The 23,883-nt window shown below is 46.8% G+C and overlaps 2 non-coding genes across 2 annotated transcripts; both read right to left on the reverse strand.

Moving 5' to 3' along the window:
• Positions 1-8,426: 8,426 nt before the first annotated feature.
• On the reverse strand, positions 8,427-8,499 carry TRNAV-AAC (transfer RNA valine (anticodon AAC)). The gene has a single exon. It is a non-coding gene; the product is annotated as a tRNA-Val (tRNA).
• Positions 8,500-23,543: 15,044 nt separating this feature from the next.
• TRNAV-AAC (transfer RNA valine (anticodon AAC)) lies at positions 23,544-23,616 on the reverse strand. Its single transcript has one exon. It is a non-coding gene; the product is annotated as a tRNA-Val (tRNA).
• Positions 23,617-23,883: the final 267 nt, after the last annotated feature.

The following is a 23,883-nucleotide window of genomic DNA, read 5'->3' on the forward strand; positions in this document are numbered from 1 at the left end:
TCTTGGCTGTGTCCAAGTCCTTCCAGTTGATTCCTGTGAAGAATGCGTGCCTCCTGATATCCTGTACCAGGTTTGATCGCAGATCTTGGTTTTTGCAAAGGAACTGTAAAGAAGAATAAAATATAATGAGAACCAAATGTGAACAGTAGAAGTCCCTCTTTTAATATTTGACCCTGACAGTTCCATATTTCCTTGGTTTGACTTTGAAAGCAGCTGCTGTGTCATGACAGGATTGGGTTAAAGGGTCAGTTGACCTTTCCCAGAGATGTGCCTATGCAGGTAAGGGGTCCCTGTAGATACAAAGTGTGCAGCTTGGACTAAAGTTGAAGAATGTAAAATAGAATTGAGCCGGCACTCGGAGTAATCCGTAGAATAAAGAGACTTTATTGGCTGCTCCATGGAAAAGCTTCTGGTAATATGCTAACGCGCTTCAGCTGTAGCAGCTTTCCAGCCAAAGCGCATTGGCGTATTACCAGGGTGTATTACATGTAGCCAATAACGTATCTTCATTTTAGGGAATCTACAAAGTTCCCGCTCAACTGTAGCTTGGATTCCTTGGAGTGCGGGGACACTTGAGCCTGAGCACCGGTGTCCAGCCACAAGGAGCTGTGTGAGCAGCTGAGCTTGGGTATTGTATATCCTGAAAGTTGAAGCATGCCCTTACTATAGGTGTAGGCCATTTCCATAGCTATGAAGCCTGACTGGAATACTCCCAGGATGTTACTAAGTGAGGCCTAGCTATTACTGCTCCCATCCACCACCATAGGAGCGAGCTCTTCCTGTGATTCAAACCCCCTCCCTCACATGCGCTTTCTGTCCCCTGATAGAGAGCTCGATGTTTGCGAGCTCGCTCCTGTGACGGTGAAGGTGAACAGTAATAGCTAGGTCCTGCTTAGCAACGTCCTAGCAACATCCTGGGAGTTTTCCGGTCAGGCTTCTTGTGGTCCAGAAAAGGCCTTCACCTATAGCAAGGGCATAGTTCAGCTTTAGTCAGAGCTGCACATTTTGTGTTTCTGTACGGGTGACTCTCACCTGGACGGGAGGTGTTTGTGATAAAGGTGAACTAACCCTTTCTTTGTTCTGAGGAATGTACTAAAAGTGACCTTTCTATGAAATCTGCAGCCGCCATGATTGTTTTTCTTCTAACAATGGCAGCTTGGGGGGAATCCTATATGCAGTGGGTGTAAGGAATGTCCCCAGAAATGGAAGATTCTGCGTGTGTGATTGGCCCTGTCCCTTTCCCAATCAAGCACAGAGCATGAATTCAAGTCCTAGCCATCCTCTGCATTGGGGGTATAGCGGACAACAGGGCTGCTGCTTTGCTTCCCCATCCTCTGCGGTGGGCTTTTCATTTTTGGTGGTGTACTTGCTAAGACTGTAAAGGGACATAAGGGCTGCCGCTGTCTCTATGACAACACGGAGACTGCTCAGGTGGGCTAGCAGTGAAGGCAGATCCTTCCTTCCACTAAGCCGTCGGTGGGGTGATGAAAGTTGTGTTGTGGCCTAAATCAGTGTTGTGCAGGTAAGACTGTGGTGAAGCTGTATGACTACTTACCCTTTCAAGGAGGTCTCGGAGGTCGGTGTCCATGTCCTGGGGATAATTCGGCAGCTTGGTAATCATGGCCATCTGCAGCTTATGAATGGTCTTCTGGCCAGTGTAGAAGGGATGCTTCCCCGTTGCCATCTTGTATACGGTTACTCCCAGGGAGTAATAGTCAGCCATTGTAAAGTATTCCCGGTGCAGGAAGACCTCTGGGGCCATATAAGATAGTGTCCCCACCAGTCCTTTAATCCTGCTGGAAGATGAGACACCCTTTACGGCCAAGCTGAAGTCAGCAATTCTGATGTGGCCGGCACTGTCTAGTAGGATATTCTGCGGCTTGATATCTCTGTGGATGATCTCAAAAGAATGCAGGTACTGCAGGCCGCACACAATTTCCGCGGTGAGATATCTAATGGAAAAAGAAAAATCTGGATTAGCACCGAAAAGATTTACAAATCCATAGACAAGTGAATTCTTCCTATAGTCTATAGGTGTAGTGATGGGCAGGTTCAGTTGGAGGGGCGTGGCTATGTCACTACCTATCCTCAGTGGTCAGCCACCCCCGACTGCGCCGTGAACCAGTTTTTCGACTTACCTTAAGCAGTCTCCATCTAGTGGAGCAACGGTTAATATTTCCTGAAGGTTCCCGCCGTTCAAGTATTCCAGTACAATGGCCAGATATGTCTGTGTGAAAAGAAGAGAGAAAGGTTACATTTAAACATTCCAAATTTGAGAAGATCCAGAAATACACACATAGGGCCACAGTGCAGTGTGGGATCTTCTCACAGGAGGAGGAAGAAATGGGAAGATGAAAGGACACTTACCTTTGTTTGGAATGCTCCATACAGACGTGTAATGAATGGGCTTTCTCTGATTTGATGCAGCACATCAACCTCTTTGCTGACACTATCTAGCCCACCATTGAGCTCTTTCCTTTTCTTAATGAACTTCACTGCCAGCTTCTTACCAGTGGGGAGATGGGAGGCCAGCATGACCTTCCCAAAGGCCCCCTGTCCAAGAATTCCATGGAAGTTGAAGTTTTCAATGGATAGCTCCTTGTCCTCCATGCTTGATGAAGTGACTTCAATATCTTTGTCCTCCATGCTTGATGAAGTGACTTCAATATCTTTGTCCTCCATGCTTGATGAAGTGACTTCAATATCTTTGTCCTCCATGCTTGATGAAGTGACTTCAATATCTTTGTCCTCCATGCTTGATGAAGTGACTTCAATATCGTTGTCCTCCATGCTTGATGAAGTGACTTCAATATCGTTGTCCTCCATGCTTGATGAAGTGACTTCAATATCTTTGTCCTCCATGCTTGATGAAGTGACTTCAATTGCCGTGAATCGTCTCTTCTTCCGAAACAGACGCCCAATGAATGCCCATATGGCAATTAATATGAACATTGTGGTATGTAGCGAGTCCTCTATGATAGATTTCTCTTTGTTGGTGTTCAGAGAATCCTGCGTGAGGGAAAAGCAATTTCTCCTGAATAGTTGCATGATGATAGTATTGCAACACTGCCCAGAAATCCGACTCGCTTCCTTCTCCCTCCAAGGTCTGGTGCAGTCTGACCTTCAGCTGCTAAGCTCCGCCCACTGCAGGCTGCCAGCCGTGACATCACGGAAACTTCCAGCCTTGGGTGTCGCCATGGCAACTCCTGTGAGGCTCCGCCCACTAAGTGGTAAACAACCTGTCATCCAATCACGTCCTCACACTAAGTGGTAAACAACTTGTCATCCAATCACGTCCTCACACTAAGTGGTAAACAACTTGTCATCCAATCACGTCCTCACACTAAGTGGTAAACAACTTGTCATCCAATCACGTCGCCAGGCCTCCACCCCCTGCATTTCTACCCTCTAACTGACATTTGAATTTCTCTGCTGCTTTTGAAAAATGTCTGTTTATTGGGGGGGGGGGGGTGACCTTTATCTGGGGGCATAGTATATACATTGTGCTCTTAACCACTTCCAGTCCAGGCCAACTTTCAGCTGTCAGCGCTATCACACTTTGAATGACAATTGCGCGGTCATGCAACACTGTACCCAGATGAATTTTTTAGCATTGTTTTGAGACAGATAAAGCTTTATTTTGGTGGTATTTATTCACCGCTGGGATTTTTATTTTTTTTGCTATATAAATGAAAAAGTACAAAAATTCTGAAAAAAGTGTTTTTCTTATAAAATTTTGCAAATAAATAATTTTTCATCATAAATCTTGGCCAAAATTTATTCCATTATCTTTTACTTTTTAGTAAAAAAAAAAAGAAAAAACCCAAATTAGTTTATAACTAATGAAAATGATAATTTAAAGAAAACAAATTTCACATTTTTATATTTTGTTTATATTATTATTTAAGTTTTTTTTTTTTTTTTTTACATACTGTCACCCTAGCAGTACATTGTCACCATTGGGGGGTGATGAAGATTTTTTTTTTACACTGATTGCTTTTACACCCATAAAGGATGTAAGAGGAATCAGTTCTCCTTCTCTCTGGCTGCATTCCTGCAGCCATTGAGAACTACTGTGTGAGCTGTGATTGTTCATAGCTTGTCACATGGTACAAGGCTGTTGTGAAGGGCCCTGTACCGTGTGATCTCTGTGATCATTCACACATTTCACACTTAGTAAGCAATGATGTCAGAAGTGACATCTTGCTTACTACTCTGCATGTGATCACTGATTGGCCAATCAGTGATCACAGGATCGGGACTTCTTTCTATCTCTCCCTCTATCTCTTTCTCTTGATCTCCTTCTGTCTTTTTTTTATCTATCTCTATATCTCTTTTTCTCTCCATCCCTCTTTCTCTCTTTATATCTATTGCCCTCTATTTTCTATCTTTCTCTCCCTCCCTCTATCACTCACTCTTTATCTCTCTCTATCTTTCCCTCTTTTCTTTCTTTCTCTCCTATCTCTCTTTTTCTCCCTCCCTCTTTATCTTTCGCTGTCTATTTCTATCTCTCTCCTTCTTTCTTCCTCTTTATACCTCTCTCCATCTATCTCTCTATCTCTCTCCCCCACTCTCTCTCTTTCTATCTCTGTCTCTCTCTCCCTCCCTCCCCCTCTCTCTCTCCCTCTCTGTCTCTTTTTTTCTCTCTTTCTCCTTCCCTTTTTCTTTCTCTCCCTCTTTATCTATATTTTGCTCTCCATTTGGATGGGGGGGGGGGTGGGGGGGGTAGATGTTAGTGTCGCCTAGGGCAGCACCAAACCAAAATCCAGCACTGGTCAGGAGACAGGCCGAGGTTGGTAACAGCAGGATGGGTAAACAGAAGGCAGAGCGTAGTCCAGAGACAAGCCAGGGGTTGGTACAGGCGGCGTTGGAGCAGAGTCAGAGGTGGCCAAGTTGGCAATGGGAGATCAGGAACTCAGGGAATGTAATCGATCAAATGGCATTGATACACTACATGCATGTTCATGTGTATTCATTTGTGAATGCATATTGGTTGGTACACGCACGGTCGTTCATGCACGTGCACCTGTGATCCAGCCATGGGCAGAGTTCCTTAAACCTGGGCGTCTTTGTACATGGATATTGGATACAAAAAGCAGGAAGAGCCGGCACCTCCGAAATCCTCCTGAAAGCTTTATTAGTGACACAGGAGTGACAGAAAAGCATAGTGAGGCGTTTGGGCGAGTAGCCTTGATCACAGCAGTTGGCGGCTCTTCCTGCGTTTTGTATCCTGTATCCAGTGTTTGGAGGACACTTTGGAGCCTGAGCACCCGCCCTGGATCCCACTGCTGAATGGTGTGTGTTACCTGTGTGAGCGCTGCTTCTCTGCTATCACATTCATACCTGGATATTCCTTTCCTGACAGCTGGCCATAGATGAATTGAAATTCAGCCAGTTCACAAGGGATTGGGTGAATGTTCATCCATCTCTAGCTATTCCCACTCAACAGAAGTCCATCTAATGATTGAGAATTTCTCTCCATCAGCCAATTGGCTGCAGCTCTGGAGCTGTGTATTCTGACAGCAAAGGAGTCCCCGCTGTCAGAATACAATAGTGCAGCAGGGAGGACTCCTCAACCCCCTCATTTGTGTGACTGGTGGACTCCATTTTTGACATTTGCCATCAACCTGCTGGTGGTTGATGAAAAAAACAAATGGTCTGTGGCCAGCCTTCTACAGATTAGCAGAAAGTTTGGATAGTAGTGAGCAATCCTACAATACTGCAGCACCAGCGGCTGATATACCATCAACTGCACCAAAAGGTTGTGGAAAGCGGCACTGGATTGTTTACAAGCAGACACTGTAGACCAGGGGCAGGCAACCTTCAAGAGGTGCACATCTACCTGAACAACACGGGACAAGTCAAAGATCACTGGGAGCTGTGTTACCTCGTCACACGTGATTTACACCTCTAACTGCTGTACTACTGTGTCAGAATGGCCTGCATTGCACGGCAAGTGTGGGTTTAAATCAGGTGATGATGAGGCAACATATCTCCTCCTCACCACCTGCCAAACGCACTGACTTTGCAGAGGAGCAGCAGTGCCTACTGAGCCTGTGAATGAGCCCTTGGTTGTAATCGGCAGCGGCACACTAAGGGCTTGTTCACATGTAAAGTTGGGGCTTCATTCACTTGAATGGGTCACGCTTGGTTGGTGCTACACCCTCCAACCAGGGGCGTATTTACCGCAAGGCAAACAAGGCATCTGCCTAGGGTGGAAGGGGGGGTGGAAGAAGGGACACATGCGGCATGGGGACCAGGTGGGATCCCAGAGAGGTTACGGGCTGCTTGATAGTGATAGTGTATGCATAGCCCGACTCTTGTTCCCGGGGATGTCTGCAGCTGTGAAGGTGTGTTTCTCGACGGGGGGGGGGGGGGGGGGAGGGGTGATAGTGGAAGGCTGTCTCAGGCGGGGGGTGGGCAGGGGCATTGTTGGTCAATGTCAGGTTCTCTCCATGCCTAGGGCAGCACAAAATCTAAATACACCACTGCCTCTAGGTGTATATAGAGCAGTGACCCCTCTAGGTGTATATATAGCAGTGACCCCTCTAGGCGTATATAAAGCAGTGACCCCTCTAGGCGTATATATAGCAGTGACCCCTCTAGGCGTATATATAGCAGTGACCCCTCTAGGCGTATATATAGCAGTGACCCCTCTAGGTGTATATATAGCAGTGACCCCTCTAGGTGTATATATAGCAGTGACCCCTCTAGGCATATATATACCAGTGACCCCTCTAGGCGTATATATAGCAGTGACCCCTCTAGGCGTATATATAGCAGTGACCCCTCTAGGCGTATATAAAGCAGTGACCTCTCTAGGCGTATATATAGCAGTGACCCCTCTAGGTGTATATATAGCAGTGACCCCTCTAGGCGTATATATAGCAGTGACCCCTCTAGGTGTATATATAGCAGTGACCCCTCTAGGCGTATATATAGCAGTGACCCCTCTAGGCGTATATATAGCAGTGACCCCTCTAGGCGTATATATAGCAGTGACCCCTCTAGGTGTATATAGCAGTGACCCCTCTAGGTACATAGATAGTAGTTACCCATCTAGGTGTGTATAGCAGTGAATCATATAGGTGTATAGCAGTGTATATGTCTCCACCCACAAACAAATCCTCATCCAATCAGCTTTCAGAGAGAGGACATAGGAGGAGAGGAGGGCATGTGATAGTACATGACGTGAATGGAGGATCAGCTTCTCTCCCCTCTATGGGGGCGATATGTGAAGATTGGAGCAGATGACGTTCTGGCACCCCCGGGCCGCCCTCCGCTCCCCTTCTCTATATCTGACCCTGCTACTGTCCACTCTGATTGGCTGCTCCTCATTGCCCAGAAGGGTGGATTGGGCGATGGTCACCTGATCTCTATGGCCATCTCTCATACGATGTTCTCTTCTTCATCAGGTGTCTCTGCGGGTGAAAGTTTCTGGAAATTTCCAACACGACTGCAGGGGGAACCTCATCGCCACCCGCTGGGTCCTGACCGCCGCACCCCGTGTGCCCCAGGAGGAGGGCATGGTGTCTACAGAAGGGGGTGAGTCTGGTAAAGTAATATGACCTCTTCCAATGTATTTCTTATTATTGGTGTTTATACAGTGCTGACAATTTACACTGTGCTTTACATTCTGTACATTCACCTCAGTCCCCGCCCCCAAGGAGCTACAATCTAAGGTCCCTCCCTCACATACGAGGACCAATGTAGAGAGGAGTCAGTTATCTTCCCATCATGTCTTTGGAGGGAATGGATTTCATATCGTACCGAATACACCATTTCTCAATGTTTCTTATATCCTGTAGATGTCCCCGGCGATGTGTTCCTCTTGCAGCGCTTCCCTGAACTTCTGGTAGGGGGTGCACACAATTACTACATCATGCGGCCTCTCCTTCCCCTCCGAAAAGTTTTTATTTTTTCATGTATACTGTAAAAACTTTATTGCCAATCTCCTTCCAGTTCTGTGCAAACACTGGATGAAAGTTTAGTTGTCAATCACAATCAGGAGGCTGAGCAGACATACCTTCAGGGACTCCCCCCCCCCCCGGATGTGGCCTAGGCTGGTTCCCCCAGTATTATATTGCTGTATCCAGCTATTTCATGTCACCCCTCCCCCCCATATCACTTCGGGGGCCGCTGTACACCTCATCTGTCTTCTTACACCCAGTGACCTCATCACTCTGTCTCTGCTTCTCCCTTTTCCATCATTTTTTCTCATATCCTTTATTTTGCAATAAATTAAAAGTCTAAAATCTGCAAAAAAAATTCCCCAAAGTGTTAGAAAAGCTAAATGTCAGCAGAAGTTGTTCCCGACAGAAAGATGGTCCTAACAAGGATGTGTGTGCTGTGAATACGATGGGGGTGAGGGGGGACAATGGGGGGGACGCTGCGCTCTCTGTACCCCCCCAGTAGGGTGCACACTGTGTTTCTGCCCGGATTTGAACCGAGGACCTTTCGCGTGTTAGGCGAACGTGATAACCACTACACTACAGAAACATGCCGTGTCACCCTGATTCCGGTCATGAGGTCTGCTGAAGATGCTGGACGTCCTCCAGCCAGGAAATGAGGCCGACTTTGACTTACATAGTTAGTCTGGCTAAAAAAAGACAAAAGTCCATCCAATTCTACCATTAAAAAAGCAAAAAAGTTCTAATCCTACACCCACAGTTGATCCAGAGGAAGGCAAAAAACCCAGCAAAGCACGATCCAATGTGCTCCTGCAGGGAAAAAAATTCCTTCCTGACCCCCCGAGAGGCAATCGGATATTCCCTGGATCAACGTTCCCTATAAATGTTCTATCCAGTTATATTCTGTGTATCCAAGAAAGGATCCAGGACTTTCCTACAGCAATCCACTGAGCTGGCCACAAGCAACTCTGGAGGGAGTCTATTCCACATTCTCACAGCTCTTACTGTGAAGAAACCTTTCTGTGATTGGAGATGACATTTCTTTTCCTCCAGACATATGACTAAGCCCTGGTTGGCGGGATGCAATGCATCCGGGTGTGTGGATTGGTGGAGACATGTAGGCTGAGGCCGCTCCTTATAGTTTATTTAGATCAGGTTCATGTCCCTGTACAATGCAGGGATGGAAGAGATGGGACCCCAACATCCAGGGGGCCCCATCCAGAAATGGACAGTATTCGGTATGGAAATGATTTTAGGGCATCCATAAACATCAGAGATCAGTCACTGTTATCCTCTGACTCCTCAGACGTGAGGCCTTTTCAGACCCCTAAACCTTCTACTTCTGTTGGTCCTAAGAATGGAAAGCCCCCCCCCCCCCACCCCCACCAACCCCACCTGGTCAGATTGTCTCCAAAGGGGGAAAAAAATCTTTCTTGACCCCCTATGGCCATCCAATTGTCCATGAATCATCAGTGTTAGGGTGCTCAGTTCATCTCTGTGTACAATGCTAAGAAGGTAGAGATGGGACCCCAACATCAAGGGTGATGTATAAATTATGGAAAGAAGCCCAATCTAAAGCTCCAGCCCCCTAGGGAAAGACCCGCCCAAAGACTCTGTGCCACACTTGCCATTGGCAGGACATGTGGAGGAGAGGCGGACTATGGGGGTGGAGTCTAAGCAGCATGTATGCCGGAAAATAGCACAATGGTTTCTGCCCCTATTAACCTCTAAAGCTGGCCACAGATTCATCGACATTTGCCCGGCTCCAATTTCCATCCATCTATGGCCATTCCAGTTCGAGCGGAATCTAATAATCGACACCTCTATGTAGTGTACCCCCTGTAGTGTGTGTTATGTAGTGTACCCCCTGTAGTGTGTGTTATGTAGTGTACCCCCTGTAGTGTGTGTTATGTAGTGTACCCCCTGTAGTGTGTGTTATGTAGTGTACCCCCTGTAGTGTACCCCCTATAGTGTGTGTTATGTAGTGTACCCCCTGTAGTGTACCCCCTGTAGTGTGTGTTATGTAGTGTACCCCCTGTAGTGTGTGTTATGTAGTGTACCCCCTGTAGTGTACCCCCTGTAGTGTGTGTTATGTAGTGTACCCCCTGTAATGTACCCCCTGTAGTGTGTGTTATGTAGTGTACCCCCTGTAGTGTGTGTTATGTAGTATACCCCCTGTAGTGTGTTTACACTACAGGGGGTACACTACACAGAGGTGTCGATTATTAGATTCCGCTCGAACTGGAATGGCCATAGATGGATGGAAATTGGAGCCGGACAAATGTCGATGAATCTGTGGCCAGCTTTAGAGGTTAATAGGGGCCAAAACCATTGTGCTATTTTCCGACATACATGCTGCTTAGACTCCACCCCCATAGTCCGCCTCTCCTCCACATGTCCTACCAATGGCATGTGTGGCATGGAGTCTTTGGGCGGGTCTCTCCATAGGGGGGTGCAGCTTTAGTTTGCGCTTCTTTCTAGACACCTTCAGGACTGTGGCCCATCCACCAATCAGGATAATTCTGATCTGTATGGGAGCCCTAAGGGCCCAGCCTTTCTCTATATGGCCCTGCACTCGCCCACGGGATTTTCAATGGCGTAAAACTGGAATACAATGTATGTTTCTCTTTCGCTGTCATGATTGGGCGTGTTGACTTCCCTTGCCCAGTGACTTGAACCCCTTGGGTTGAAGGGGATGAGGCATACAGCCAAGAAGGTGGATGGCGGATCCATCTCTGCCCACCACCCATATATTGGGGAGAGTCGTAGGCAAAGGTATTGTATTGTCCTGAAGGTCACTGTTACATTGGGGATTTATTCCGCAGCTTTGTTGGGCCACGCGTGTGATATCCTGCCACATGCCAACAACCTTCCACTGTCCCAGTGAAGTTTAATCGTCCCCAGATGATGAAGAGGACACTGATTGTTGTCCAGTCTCTGCTTCATAGAACAGCTGACACTCTCTCTCTGTAGAGTTTCATGTTCCTCCAATGATGATGTTGCTGAGGAGGACACTGATTGTTGTCCAGTCTCCGCCTCATAGAACAGCTGACACTCTCTCTGTAGAGTTTCATGTTCCCCCAATGATGATGTTGCTGAGGAGGACACTGATTGTTGTCCAGTCTCCGCCTCATAGAACAGCTGAAACTCTCTCTCTAGAGCTTCATATTCCTCCAATGATGATGTTTCTTAGGAGGGCACATATTTTTGCCCAGTCTCTGTCTCATAGAACAGCGGACACTCTCTCACTAAAGCTTCATATTCCTCCAATGATGATGTTGCTGAGGAGGACACTGATTGTTGTCCAGTCTCCGCCTCATAGAACAGCTGACACTCTTTCTGTAGAGTTTCATGTTCCTCCAATGATCATGTTGCTGAGGAGGACACTGATTGTTCTCCAGTCTCCGCCTCATAGAAAAGCTGCTACTCTTTCTGTCGAGTTTCATGTTCCTCCAATGATGATGTTGCTGAGGAGGACACTGATTGTTGTCCAGTCTCCGCCTCATCGAACAGCTGACACTCTAGTCTCTAGAGCTTCAAATTCCTCCAATGAGGATATTGCTGAGGAGGACACTGATTGTTGTCCAGCCTCCGCCTCATAGAACAGCTGACACTCTCTCTCTAGAGCTTCAAATTCCTCCAATGAGGATATTGCTGAGGAGGACACTGATTGTTGTCCAGTCTCCGCCTCATAGAACAGCTGACACTCTCTCTCTAGAGCTTCAAATTACTCCAATGATGATGTTGCTGAGGAGGACACTGATTGTTGTCCAGCCTCCGCCTCATAGAAAAGTTGCCACTCTTTCTGTAAAGTTTCATGTTCCTCCAATGTTGATGTTGCTGAAGAGGACACTGATTGTTGTCCATCCTCCGCCTCATCGAACAGCTGACACTCTCTCTCTAGAGAGCTTCCAATTCCTTCAATGATGATATTGCAGAGGACACTGATTAGTGTCCAGTTTCTGCCTCATCTAACAGCTGACACTCTCTCTCTAGAGCTTCAAATTCCTCCAATGATGATATTGTAGAGGAGGACACTGATTGTTGTCCAGTCTCCGCCTCATAGAACAGCTGCCACTCTCTCTGTAGAGTTTCATGTTCCTCTAATTATGATGTTGCTGAGGAGGACACTGATTGTTGTCAAGCCTCCGCCTCATCGAACAGCTGACATTCTCTCTCTAGAGCTTCAAATTCCTCCAATGATGATATTGCTGAGGAGGACACTGATTGTTGTCCAGCCTCCGCCTCATCAAACAACTGACACTCTCTCTCTAGAGCTTCAAATTCCTCCAATGATGATATTGCAGAGGACACTGATTGTTGTCCAGTTTCTGCCTCATCTAACAGCTGACACTCTCTCTCTAGAGCTTCAAATTCCTCCAATGTGGATATTGCTGAGGAGGACACTGATTGTTGTCCAGTCTCCGCCTCATAGAACAGCTGACACTCTCTCTCTAGAGCATCAAATTCCTCCAATGATGATGTTGCTGAGGAGGACACTGATTGTTGTCCAGCCTCCGCCTCATAGAAAAGCTGCCACTCTTTCTGTAAAGTTTCATGTTCCTCCAATGATGATGTTGCTGAGGAGGACACTGATTGTTGTCCAGCCTCCGCCTTATAGAACATCTGATACTCTCTCTGTAGAATTTCATGTTCCTCTAATGATGATGTTGCTGAGGAGGACACTGATTGTTGTCCAGTCTCCGCCTCATAGAACAGCTTACACTCTCTCTCTTTAGCTTCATATTCCTCCAATGATGATGTTGCTGAGGAGGACACTGATTGTTGTCCAGCCTCCGCCTTATAGAACAGCTGATACTCTCTCTGTAGAGTTTCATGTTCCTCTAATGAAGATATTGCTGAGGAGGACACTGATTGTTGCCCAGCCTCTGCCTCATAAAACAGCTGACACTCTCTCTCTTCAGCTTCATATTCCTCCAATGACGATATTCCTGAGGAGGACACTGATTGTTGTCCAGTCTCCGCCTCATAGAACAGCTGACACTCTCTCTCTTTAGCTTCATATTCCTCCAATGACGATATTCCTGAGGAGGACACTGATTGTTGTCCAGTCTCCGCCTCATAGAACAGCTGACACTCTCTCTCTTTAGCTTCATATTCCTCCAATGATGATGTTGCTGAGGAGGACACTGATTGTTGTCCAGTCTCCGCCTCATAGAACAGCTGCCACTCTCTCTGTAGAGTTTCATGTTCCTCTAATGATGATGTTGCTGAGGAGGACACTGATTGTTGTCCAGCCTCCGCCTCATCGAACAGCTGACACTCTCTCTCTAGAGCTTCAAATTCCTCCAATGATGATATTGCTGAGGAGGACACTGATTGTTGTCCAGCCTCCGCCTCATCGAACAGCTGACACTCTCTCTCTAGAGCTTCAAATTCCTCCAATGATGATATTGCAGAGGACACTGATTGTTGTCCAGTTTCTGCCTCATCTAACAGCTGACACTCTCTCTCTAGAGCTTCAAATTCCTCCAATGATGATATTGCTGAGGAGGACACTGATTGTTGTCCAGCCTCCGCCTTATAGAACAGCTGATACTCTCTCTGGAGAGTTTCATGTTCCTCTAATGATGATGTTGCCGAGGAGGACACTGATTGTTGCCCAGCCTCTGCCTCATCGAACAGCTGACACTCTCTCTCTAGAGCTTCAAATTCCTCCAATGAGGATATTGCTGAGGAGGACACTGATTGTTGTCCAGTCTCCGCCTCATCGAACAGCTGACACTCTCTCTCTAGAGCTTCAAATTCCTCCAATGAGGATATTGCTGAGGAGGACACTGATTGTTGTCCAGTCTCCGCCTCATAGAACAGCTGACACTCTCTCTCTAGAGCTTCAAATTCCTCCAATGATGATATTGCAGAGGAGGACACTGATTGTTGCCCAGCCTCCGCCTCATCGAACAACTGACACTCTCTCTCTAGAGCTTCAAATTCCTCCAATGAGGATATTGCTAAGGGGGACACTGATTGTTGTCCAGCCTCCGCCTCATACAACAGCTGACACTCTCTCTCTAGAGCTTCAAATTCCTCCAATGATGATGTTGCTGAGGAGGACACTGATTGTTGTCCAGTCTCTGTCTCGTAGAACAGCTGCCACTCTTTCTCTAGAGCTTCAAATTCCTCCAATGAGGATATTGCTGAGCAGGACACTGATTGTTGTCCCGTCTCTTCCTCATAGAACAGCTGCCACTCTCTCTGTAGAGTTTCATGTTCCTCCAATGAGGATATTCCTGAGGAGGACACTGATTGTTGTCCAGTCTCCGCCTCATAGAACAGCTGCCACTCTCTCTGTAGAGTTTCATGTTCCTCCAATGAGGATGTTGCTGAGGAGGACGCTGATTGTTGTCCAGCCTCCGCCTCATATAACAGCTGACACTCTCTCTCTAGAGCTTCATATTCCTCCAATGATGATGTTGCTGAGGAGGACACTGATTGTTGTCCAGTCTCTGTCTCGTAGAACAGCTGCCACTCTTTCTCTAGAGCTTCAAATTCCTCCAATGAGGATATTGCTGAGCAGGACACTGATTGTTGTCCCGTCTCTTCCTCATAGAACAGCTGCCACTCTCTCTGTAGAGTTTCATGTTCCTCCAATGAGGATATTGCTGAGGAGGACACTGATTGTTGTCCAGTCTCCGCCTCATAGAACAGCTGCCACTCTCTCTGTAGAGTTTCATGTTCCTCCAATGAGGATGTTGCTGAGGAGGACACTGATTGTTGTCCAGCCTCCGCCTCATATAACAGCTGACACTCTCTCTCTAGAGCTTCATATTCCTCCAATGATGATGTTGCTGAGGAGGACACTGATTGTTGTCCAGTCTCGGTCTCATAGAACTGCTGCCACTCTTTCTGTAGAGTTTTGTGGTCTCCTGCCCCCAGTGATGATGTTGCTAAGGAGGCCACTGATCGTAGCCGCAGACTGTCACTAACATAAGTGAAGTCCCAGAAAAGCTCCTGCTCTTCTTGCTTTATCGGTCTGTCCCGGTCTTCGATGCACAGAAATTCAGCAACTTCTATTTTTTGAGCCGATGTTTTAATGGACATCTGGAAAGACAAAGTTTTTTGTCAATATATCTAATTGATCAAAACCATAAATGTGAAAAATCTGTTACAATAAAATCTTAAGTAGTGAAGAAGAGCCTGCCACTAAAACAGCCCCCTCCCCCCAGCTATAGTCAGGACCATTCTTGATCTCTATACTTACAGGTTGTGTCTCCCGTGTCACGTGTGTCTTGGCTGTGTCCAAGTCCTTCCAGTTGATTCCTGTGAAGAATGCGTGCCTCCTGATATCCTGTACCAGGTTTGATCGCAGATCTTGGTTTTTGCAAAGGAACTGTAAAGAAGAATAAAATATAATGAGAACCAAATGTGAACAGTAGAAGTCCCTCTTTTAATATTTGACCCTGACAGTTCCATATTTCCTTGGTTTGACTTTGAAAGCAGCTGCTGTGTCATGACAGGATTGGGTTAAAGGGTCAGTTGACCTTTCCCAGAGATGTGCCTATGCAGGTAAGGGGTCCCTGTAGATACAAAGTGTGCAGCTTGGACTAAAGTTGAAGAATGTAAAATAGAATTGAGCCGGCACTCGGAGTAATCCGTAGAATAAAGAGACTTTATTGGCTGCTCCATGGAAAAGCTTCTGGTAATATGCTAACGCGCTTCAGCTGTAGCAGCTTTCCAGCCAAAGCGCATTGGCGTATTACCAGGGTGTATTACATGTAGCCAATAACGTATCTTCATTTTAGGGAATCTACAAAGTTCCCGCTCAACTGTAGCTTGGATTCCTTGGAGTGCGGGGACACTTGAGCCTGAGCACCGGTGTCCAGCCACAAGGAGCTGTGTGAGCAGCTGAGCTTGGGTATTGTATATCCTGAAAGTTGAAGCATGCCCTTACTATAGGTGTAGGCCATTTCCATAGCTATGAAGCCTGACTGGAATACTCCCAGGATGTTACTAAGTGAGGCCTAGCTATTACTGCTCCCATCCACCACCATAGGAGCGAGCTCTTCCTGTGATTCAAACCCCCTCCCTCACATGCGCTTTCTGTCCCCTGATAGAGAGCTCGATGTTTGCGAGCTCGCTCCTGTGACGGTGAAGGTGAACAGTAATAGCTAGGTCCTGCTTAGCAACGTCCTAGCAACATCCTGGGAGTTTTCCGGTCAGGCTTCTTGTGGTCCAGAAAAGGCCTTCACCTATAGCAAGGGCATAGTTCAGCTTTAGTCAGAGCTGCACATTTTGTGTTTCTGTACGGGTGACTCTCACCTGGACGGGAGGTGTTTGTGATAAAGGTGAACTAACCCTTTCTTTGTTCTGAGGAATGTACTAAAAGTGACCTTTCTATGAAATCTGCAGCCGCCATGATTGTTTTTCTTCTAACAATGGCAGCTTGGGGGGAATCCTATATGCAGTGGGTGTAAGGAATGTCCCCAGAAATGGAAGATTCTGCGTGTGTGATTGGCCCTGTCCCTTTCCCAATCAAGCACAGAGCATGAATTCAAGTCCTAGCCATCCTCTGCATTGGGGGTATAGCGGACAACAGGGCTGCTGCTTTGCTTCCCCATCCTCTGCGGTGGGCTTTTCATTTTTGGTGGTGTACTTGCTAAGACTGTAAAGGGACATAAGGGCTGCCGCTGTCTCTATGACAACACGGAGACTGCTCAGGTGGGCTAGCAGTGAAGGCAGATCCTTCCTTCCACTAAGCCGTCGGTGGGGTGATGAAAGTTGTGTTGTGGCCTAAATCAGTGTTGTGCAGGTAAGACTGTGGTGAAGCTGTATGACTACTTACCCTTTCAAGGAGGTCTCGGAGGTCGGTGTCCATGTCCTGGGGATAATTCGGCAGCTTGGTAATCATGGCCATCTGCAGCTTATGAATGGTCTTCTGGCCGGTGTAGAAGGGATGCTTCCCCGTTGCCATCTTGTATACGGTTACTCCCAGGGAGTAATAGTCAGCCATTGTAAAGTATTCCCGGTGCAGGAAGACCTCTGGGGCCATATAAGATAGTGTCCCCACCAGTCCTTTAATCCTGCTGGAAGATGAGACACCCTTTACGGCCAAGCTGAAGTCAGCAATTCTGATGTGGCCGGCACTGTCTAGTAGGATATTCTGCGGCTTGATATCTCTGTGGATGATCTCAAAAGAATGCAGGTACTGCAGGCCGCACACAATTTCCGCGGTGAGATATCTAATGGAAAAAGAAAAATCTGGATTAGCACCGAAAAGATTTACAAATCCATAGACAAGTGAATTCTTCCTATAGTCTATAGGTGTAGTGATGGGCAGGTTCAGTTGGAGGGGCGTGGCTATGTCACTACCTATCCTCAGTGGTCAGCCACCCCCGACTGCGCCGTGAACCAGTTTTTCGACTTACCTTAAGCAGTCTCCATCTAGTGGAGCAACGGTTAATATTTCCTGAAGGTTCCCGCCGTTCAAGTATTCCAGTACAATGGCCAGATATGTCTGTGTGAAAAGAAGAGAGAAAGGTTACATTTAAACATTCCAAATTTGAGAAGATCCAGAAATACACACATAGGGCCACAGTGCAGTGTGGGATCTTCTCACAGGAGGAGGAAGAAATGGGAAGATGAAAGGACACTTACCTTTGTTTGGAATGCTCCATACAGACGTGTAATGAATGGGCTTTCTCTGATTTGATGCAGCACATCAACCTCTTTGCTGACACTATCTAGCCCACCATTGAGCTCTTTCCTTTTCTTAATGAACTTCACTGCCAGCTTCTTACCAGTGGGGAGATGGGAGGCCAGCATGACCTTCCCAAAGGCCCCCTGTCCAAGAATTCCATGGAAGTTGAAGTTTTCAATGGATAGCTCCTTGTCCTCCATGCTTGATGAAGTGACTTCAATATCTTTGTCCTCCATGCTTGATGAAGTGACTTCAATATCTTTGTCCTCCATGCTTGATGAAGTGACTTCAATATCTTTGTCCTCCATGCTTGATGAAGTGACTTCAATATCTTTGTCCTCCATGCTTGATGAAGTGACTTCAATATCTTTGTCCTCCATGCTTGATGAAGTGACTTCAATATCGTTGTCCTCCATGCTTGATGAAGTGACTTCAATATCGTTGTCCTCCATGCTTGATGAAGTGACTTCAATATCTTTGTCCTCCATGCTTGATGAAGTGACTTCAATTGCCGTGAATCGTCTCTTCTTCCGAAACAGACGCCCAATGAATGCCCATATGGCAATTAATATGAACATTGTGGTATGTAGCGAGTCCTCTATGATAGATTTCTCTTTGTTGGTGTTCAGAGAATCCTGCGTGAGGGAAAAGCAATTTCTCCTGAATAGTTGCATGATGATAGTATTGCAACACTGCCCAGAAATCCGACTCGCTTCCTTCTCCCTCCAAGGTCTGGTGCAGTCTGACCTTCAGCTGCTAAGCTCCGCCCACTGCAGGCTGCCAGCCGTGACATCACGGAAACTTCCAGCCTTGGGTGTCGCCATGGCAACTCCTGTGAGGCTCCGCCCACTAAGTGGTAAACAACCTGTCATCCAATCACGTCCTCACACTAAGTGGTAAACAACTTGTCATCCAATCACGTCCTCACACTAAGTGGTAAACAACTTGTCATCCAATCACGTCCTCACACTAAGTGGTAAACAACTTGTCATCCAATCACGTCGCCAGGCCTCCACCCCCTGCATTTCTACCCTCTAACTGACATTTGAATTTCTCTGCTGCTTTTGAAAAATGTCTGTTTATTGGGGGGGGGGGGGTGACCTTTATCTGGGGGCATAGTATATACATTGTGCTCTTAACCACTTCCAGTCCAGGCCAACTTTCAGCTGTCAGCGCTATCACACTTTGAATGACAATTGCGCGGTCATGCAACACTGTACCCAGATGAATTTTTTAGCATTGTTTTGAGACAGATAAAGCTTTATTTTGGTGGTATTTATTCACCGCTGGGATTTTTATTTTTTTTGCTATATAAATGAAAAAGTACAAAAATTCTGAAAAAAGTGTTTTTCTTATAAAATTTTGCAAATAAATAATTTTTCATCATAAATCTTGGCCAAAATTTATTCCATTATCTTTTACTTTTTAGTAAAAAAAAAAAGAAAAAACCCAAATTAGTTTATAACTAATGAAAATGATAATTTAAAGAAAACAAATTTCACATTTTTATATTTTGTTTATATTATTATTTAAGTTTTTTTTTTTTTTTTTTTTTACATACTGTCACCCTAGCAGTACATTGTCACCATTGGGGGGTGATGAAGATTTTTTTTTTACACTGATTGCTTTTACACCCATAAAGGATGTAAGAGGAATCAGTTCTCCTTCTCTCTGGCTGCATTCCTGCAGCCATTGAGAACTACTGTGTGAGCTGTGATTGTTCATAGCTTGTCACATGGTACAAGGCTGTTGTGAAGGGCCCTGTACCGTGTGATCTCTGTGATCATTCACACATTTCACACTTAGTAAGCAATGATGTCAGAAGTGACATCTTGCTTACTACTCTGCATGTGATCACTGATTGGCCAATCAGTGATCACAGGATCGGGACTTCTTTCTATCTCTCCCTCTATCTCTTTCTCTTGATCTCCTTCTGTCTTTTTTTTATCTATCTCTATATCTCTTTTTCTCTCCATCCCTCTTTCTCTCTTTATATCTATTGCCCTCTATTTTCTATCTTTCTCTCCCTCCCTCTATCACTCACTCTTTATCTCTCTCTATCTTTCCCTCTTTTCTTTCTTTCTCTCCTATCTCTCTTTTTCTCCCTCCCTCTTTATCTTTCGCTGTCTATTTCTATCTCTCTCCTTCTTTCTTCCTCTTTATACCTCTCTCCATCTATCTCTCTATCTCTCTCCCCCACTCTCTCTCTTTCTATCTCTGTCTCTCTCTCCCTCCCTCCCCCTCTCTCTCTCCCTCTCTGTCTCTTTTTTTCTCTCTTTCTCCTTCCCTTTTTCTTTCTCTCCCTCTTTATCTATATTTTGCTCTCCATTTGGATGGGGGGGGGTGGGGGGGGTAGATGTTAGTGTCGCCTAGGGCAGCACCAAACCAAAATCCAGCACTGGTCAGGAGACAGGCCGAGGTTGGTAACAGCAGGATGGGTAAACAGAAGGCAGAGCGTAGTCCAGAGACAAGCCAGGGGTTGGTACAGGCGGCGTTGGAGCAGAGTCAGAGGTGGCCAAGTTGGCAATGGGAGATCAGGAACTCAGGGAATGTAATCGATCAAATGGCATTGATACACTACATGCATGTTCATGTGTATTCATTTGTGAATGCATATTGGTTGGTACACGCACGGTCGTTCATGCACGTGCACCTGTGATCCAGCCATGGGCAGAGTTCCTTAAACCTGGGCGTCTTTGTACATGGATATTGGATACAAAAAGCAGGAAGAGCCGGCACCTCCGAAATCCTCCTGAAAGCTTTATTAGTGACACAGGAGTGACAGAAAAGCATAGTGAGGCGTTTGGGCGAGTAGCCTTGATCACAGCAGTTGGCGGCTCTTCCTGCGTTTTGTATCCTGTATCCAGTGTTTGGAGGACACTTTGGAGCCTGAGCACCCGCCCTGGATCCCACTGCTGAATGGTGTGTGTTACCTGTGTGAGCGCTGCTTCTCTGCTATCACATTCATACCTGGATATTCCTTTCCTGACAGCTGGCCATAGATGAATTGAAATTCAGCCAGTTCACAAGGGATTGGGTGAATGTTCATCCATCTCTAGCTATTCCCACTCAACAGAAGTCCATCTAATGATTGAGAATTTCTCTCCATCAGCCAATTGGCTGCAGCTCTGGAGCTGTGTATTCTGACAGCAAAGGAGTCCCCGCTGTCAGAATACAATAGTGCAGCAGGGAGGACTCCTCAACCCCCTCATTTGTGTGACTGGTGGACTCCATTTTTGACATTTGCCATCAACCTGCTGGTGGTTGATGAAAAAAACAAATGGTCTGTGGCCAGCCTTCTACAGATTAGCAGAAAGTTTGGATAGTAGTGAGCAATCCTACAATACTGCAGCACCAGCGGCTGATATACCATCAACTGCACCAAAAGGTTGTGGAAAGCGGCACTGAATTGTTTACAAGCAGACACTGTAGACCAGGGGCAGGCAACCTTCAAGAGGTGCACATCTACCTGAACAACACGGGACAAGTCAAAGATCACTGGGAGCTGTGTTACCTCGTCACACGTGATTTACACCTCTAACTGCTGTACTACTGTGTCAGAATGGCCTGCATTGCACGGCAAGTGTGGGTTTAAATCAGGTGATGATGAGGCAACATATCTCCTCCTCACCACCTGCCAAACGCACTGACTTTGCAGAGGAGCAGCAGTGCCTACTGAGCCTGTGAATGAGCCCTTGGTTGTAATCGGCAGCGGCACACTAAGGGCTTGTTCACATGTAAAGTTGGGGCTTCATTCACTTGAATGGGTCACGCTTGGTTGGTGCTACACCCTCCAACCAGGGGCGTATTTACCGCAAGGCAAACAAGGCATCTGCCTAGGGTGGAAGGGGGGGTGGAAGAAGGGACACATGCGGCATGGGGACCAGGTGGGATCCCAGAGAGGTTACGGGCTGCTTGATAGTGATAGTGTATGCATAGCCCGACTCTTGTTCCCGGGGATGTCTGCAGCTGTGAAGGTGTGTTTCTCGACGGGGGGGGGGGGGGGGGGGGAGGGGTGATAGTGGAAGGCTGTCTCAGGCGGGGGGTGGGCAGGGGCATTGTTGGTCAATGTCAGGTTCTCTCCATGCCTAGGGCAGCACAAAATCTAAATACACCACTGCCTCTAGGTGTATATAGAGCAGTGACCCCTCTAGGTGTATATATAGCAGTGACCCCTCTAGGCGTATATAAAGCAGTGACCCCTCTAGGCGTATATATAGCAGTGACCCCTCTAGGCGTATATATAGCAGTGACCCCTCTAGGCGTATATATAGCAGTGACCCCTCTAGGCGTATATATAGCAGTGACCCCTCTAGGCGTATATATAGCAGTGACCCCTCTAGGCGTATATAAAGCAGTGACCTCTCTAGGCGTATATATAGCAGTGACCCCTCTAGGTGTATATATAGCAGTGACCCCTCTAGGCGTATATATAGCAGTGACCCCTCTAGGTGTATATATAGCAGTGACCCCTCTAGGCGTATATATAGCAGTGACCCCTCTAGGCGTATATATAGCAGTGACCCCTCTAGGCGTATATATAGCAGTGACCCCTCTAGGTGTATATAGCAGTGACCCCTCTAGGTACATAGATAGTAGTTACCCATCTAGGTGTGTATAGCAGTGAATCATATAGGTGTATAGCAGTGTATATGTCTCCACCCACAAACAAATCCTCATCCAATCAGCTTTCAGAGAGAGGACATAGGAGGAGAGGAGGGCATGTGATAGTACATGACGTGAATGGAGGATCAGCTTCTCTCCCCTCTATGGGGGCGATATGTGAAGATTGGAGCAGATGACGTTCTGGCACCCCCGGGCCGCCCTCCGCTCCCCTTCTCTATATCTGACCCTGCTACTGTCCACTCTGATTGGCTGCTCCTCATTGCCCAGAAGGGTGGATTGGGCGATGGTCACCTGATCTCTATGGCCATCTCTCATACGATGTTCTCTTCTTCATCAGGTGTCTCTGCGGGTGAAAGTTTCTGGAAATTTCCAACACGACTGCAGGGGGAACCTCATCGCCACCCGCTGGGTCCTGACCGCCGCACCCCGTGTGCCCCAGGAGGAGGGCATGGTGTCTACAGAAGGGGGTGAGTCTGGTAAAGTAATATGACCTCTTCCAATGTATTTCTTATTATTGGTGTTTATACAGTGCTGACAATTTACACTGTGCTTTACATTCTGTACATTCACCTCAGTCCCCGCCCCCAAGGAGCTACAATCTAAGGTCCCTCCCTCACATACGAGGACCAATGTAGAGAGGAGTCAGTTATCTTCCCATCATGTCTTTGGAGGGAATGGATTTCATATCGTACCGAATACACCATTTCTCAATGTTTCTTATATCCTGTAGATGTCCCCGGCGATGTGTTCCTCTTGCAGCGCTTCCCTGAACTTCTGGTAGGGGGTGCACACAATTACTACATCATGCGGCCTCTCCTTCCCCTCCGAAAAGTTTTTATTTTTTCATGTATACTGTAAAAACTTTATTGCCAATCTCCTTCCAGTTCTGTGCAAACACTGGATGAAAGTTTAGTTGTCAATCACAATCAGGAGGCTGAGCAGACATACCTTCAGGGACTCCCCCCCCCCCCCGGATGTGGCCTAGGCTGGTTCCCCCAGTGTTATATTGCTGTATCCAGCTATTTCATGTCACCCCTCCCCCCCATATCACTTCGGGGGCCGCTGTACACCTCATCTGTCTTCTTACACCCAGTGACCTCATCACTCTGTCTCTGCTTCTCCCTTTTCCATCATTTTTTCTCATATCCTTTATTTTGCAATAAATTAAAAGTCTAAAATCTGCAAAAAAAATTCCCCAAAGTGTTAGAAAAGCTAAATGTCAGCAGAAGTTGTTCCCGACAGAAAGATGGTCCTAACAAGGATGTGTGTGCTGTGAATACGATGGGGGTGAGGGGGGACAATGGGGGGGACGCTGCGCTCTCTGTACCCCCCCAGTAGGGTGCACACTGTGTTTCTGCCCGGATTTGAACCGAGGACCTTTCGCGTGTTAGGCGAACGTGATAACCACTACACTACAGAAACATGCCGTGTCACCCTGATTCCGGTCATGAGGTCTGCTGAAGATGCTGGACGTCCTCCAGCCAGGAAATGAGGCCGACTTTGACTTACATAGTTAGTCTGGCTAAAAAAAGACAAAAGTCCATCCAATTCTACCATTAAAAAAGCAAAAAAGTTCTAATCCTACACCCACAGTTGATCCAGAGGAAGGCAAAAAACCCAGCAAAGCACGATCCAATGTGCTCCTGCAGGGAAAAAAATTCCTTCCTGACCCCCCGAGAGGCAATCGGA

Source organism: Staurois parvus, unplaced genomic scaffold (assembly GCF_062004578.1).
Source record: "Staurois parvus isolate SC_StPar_1 unplaced genomic scaffold, SC_StPar_1.0 ptg000212l, whole genome shotgun sequence".
NCBI classification, from domain to species: domain Eukaryota; kingdom Metazoa; phylum Chordata; class Amphibia; order Anura; family Ranidae; genus Staurois; species Staurois parvus.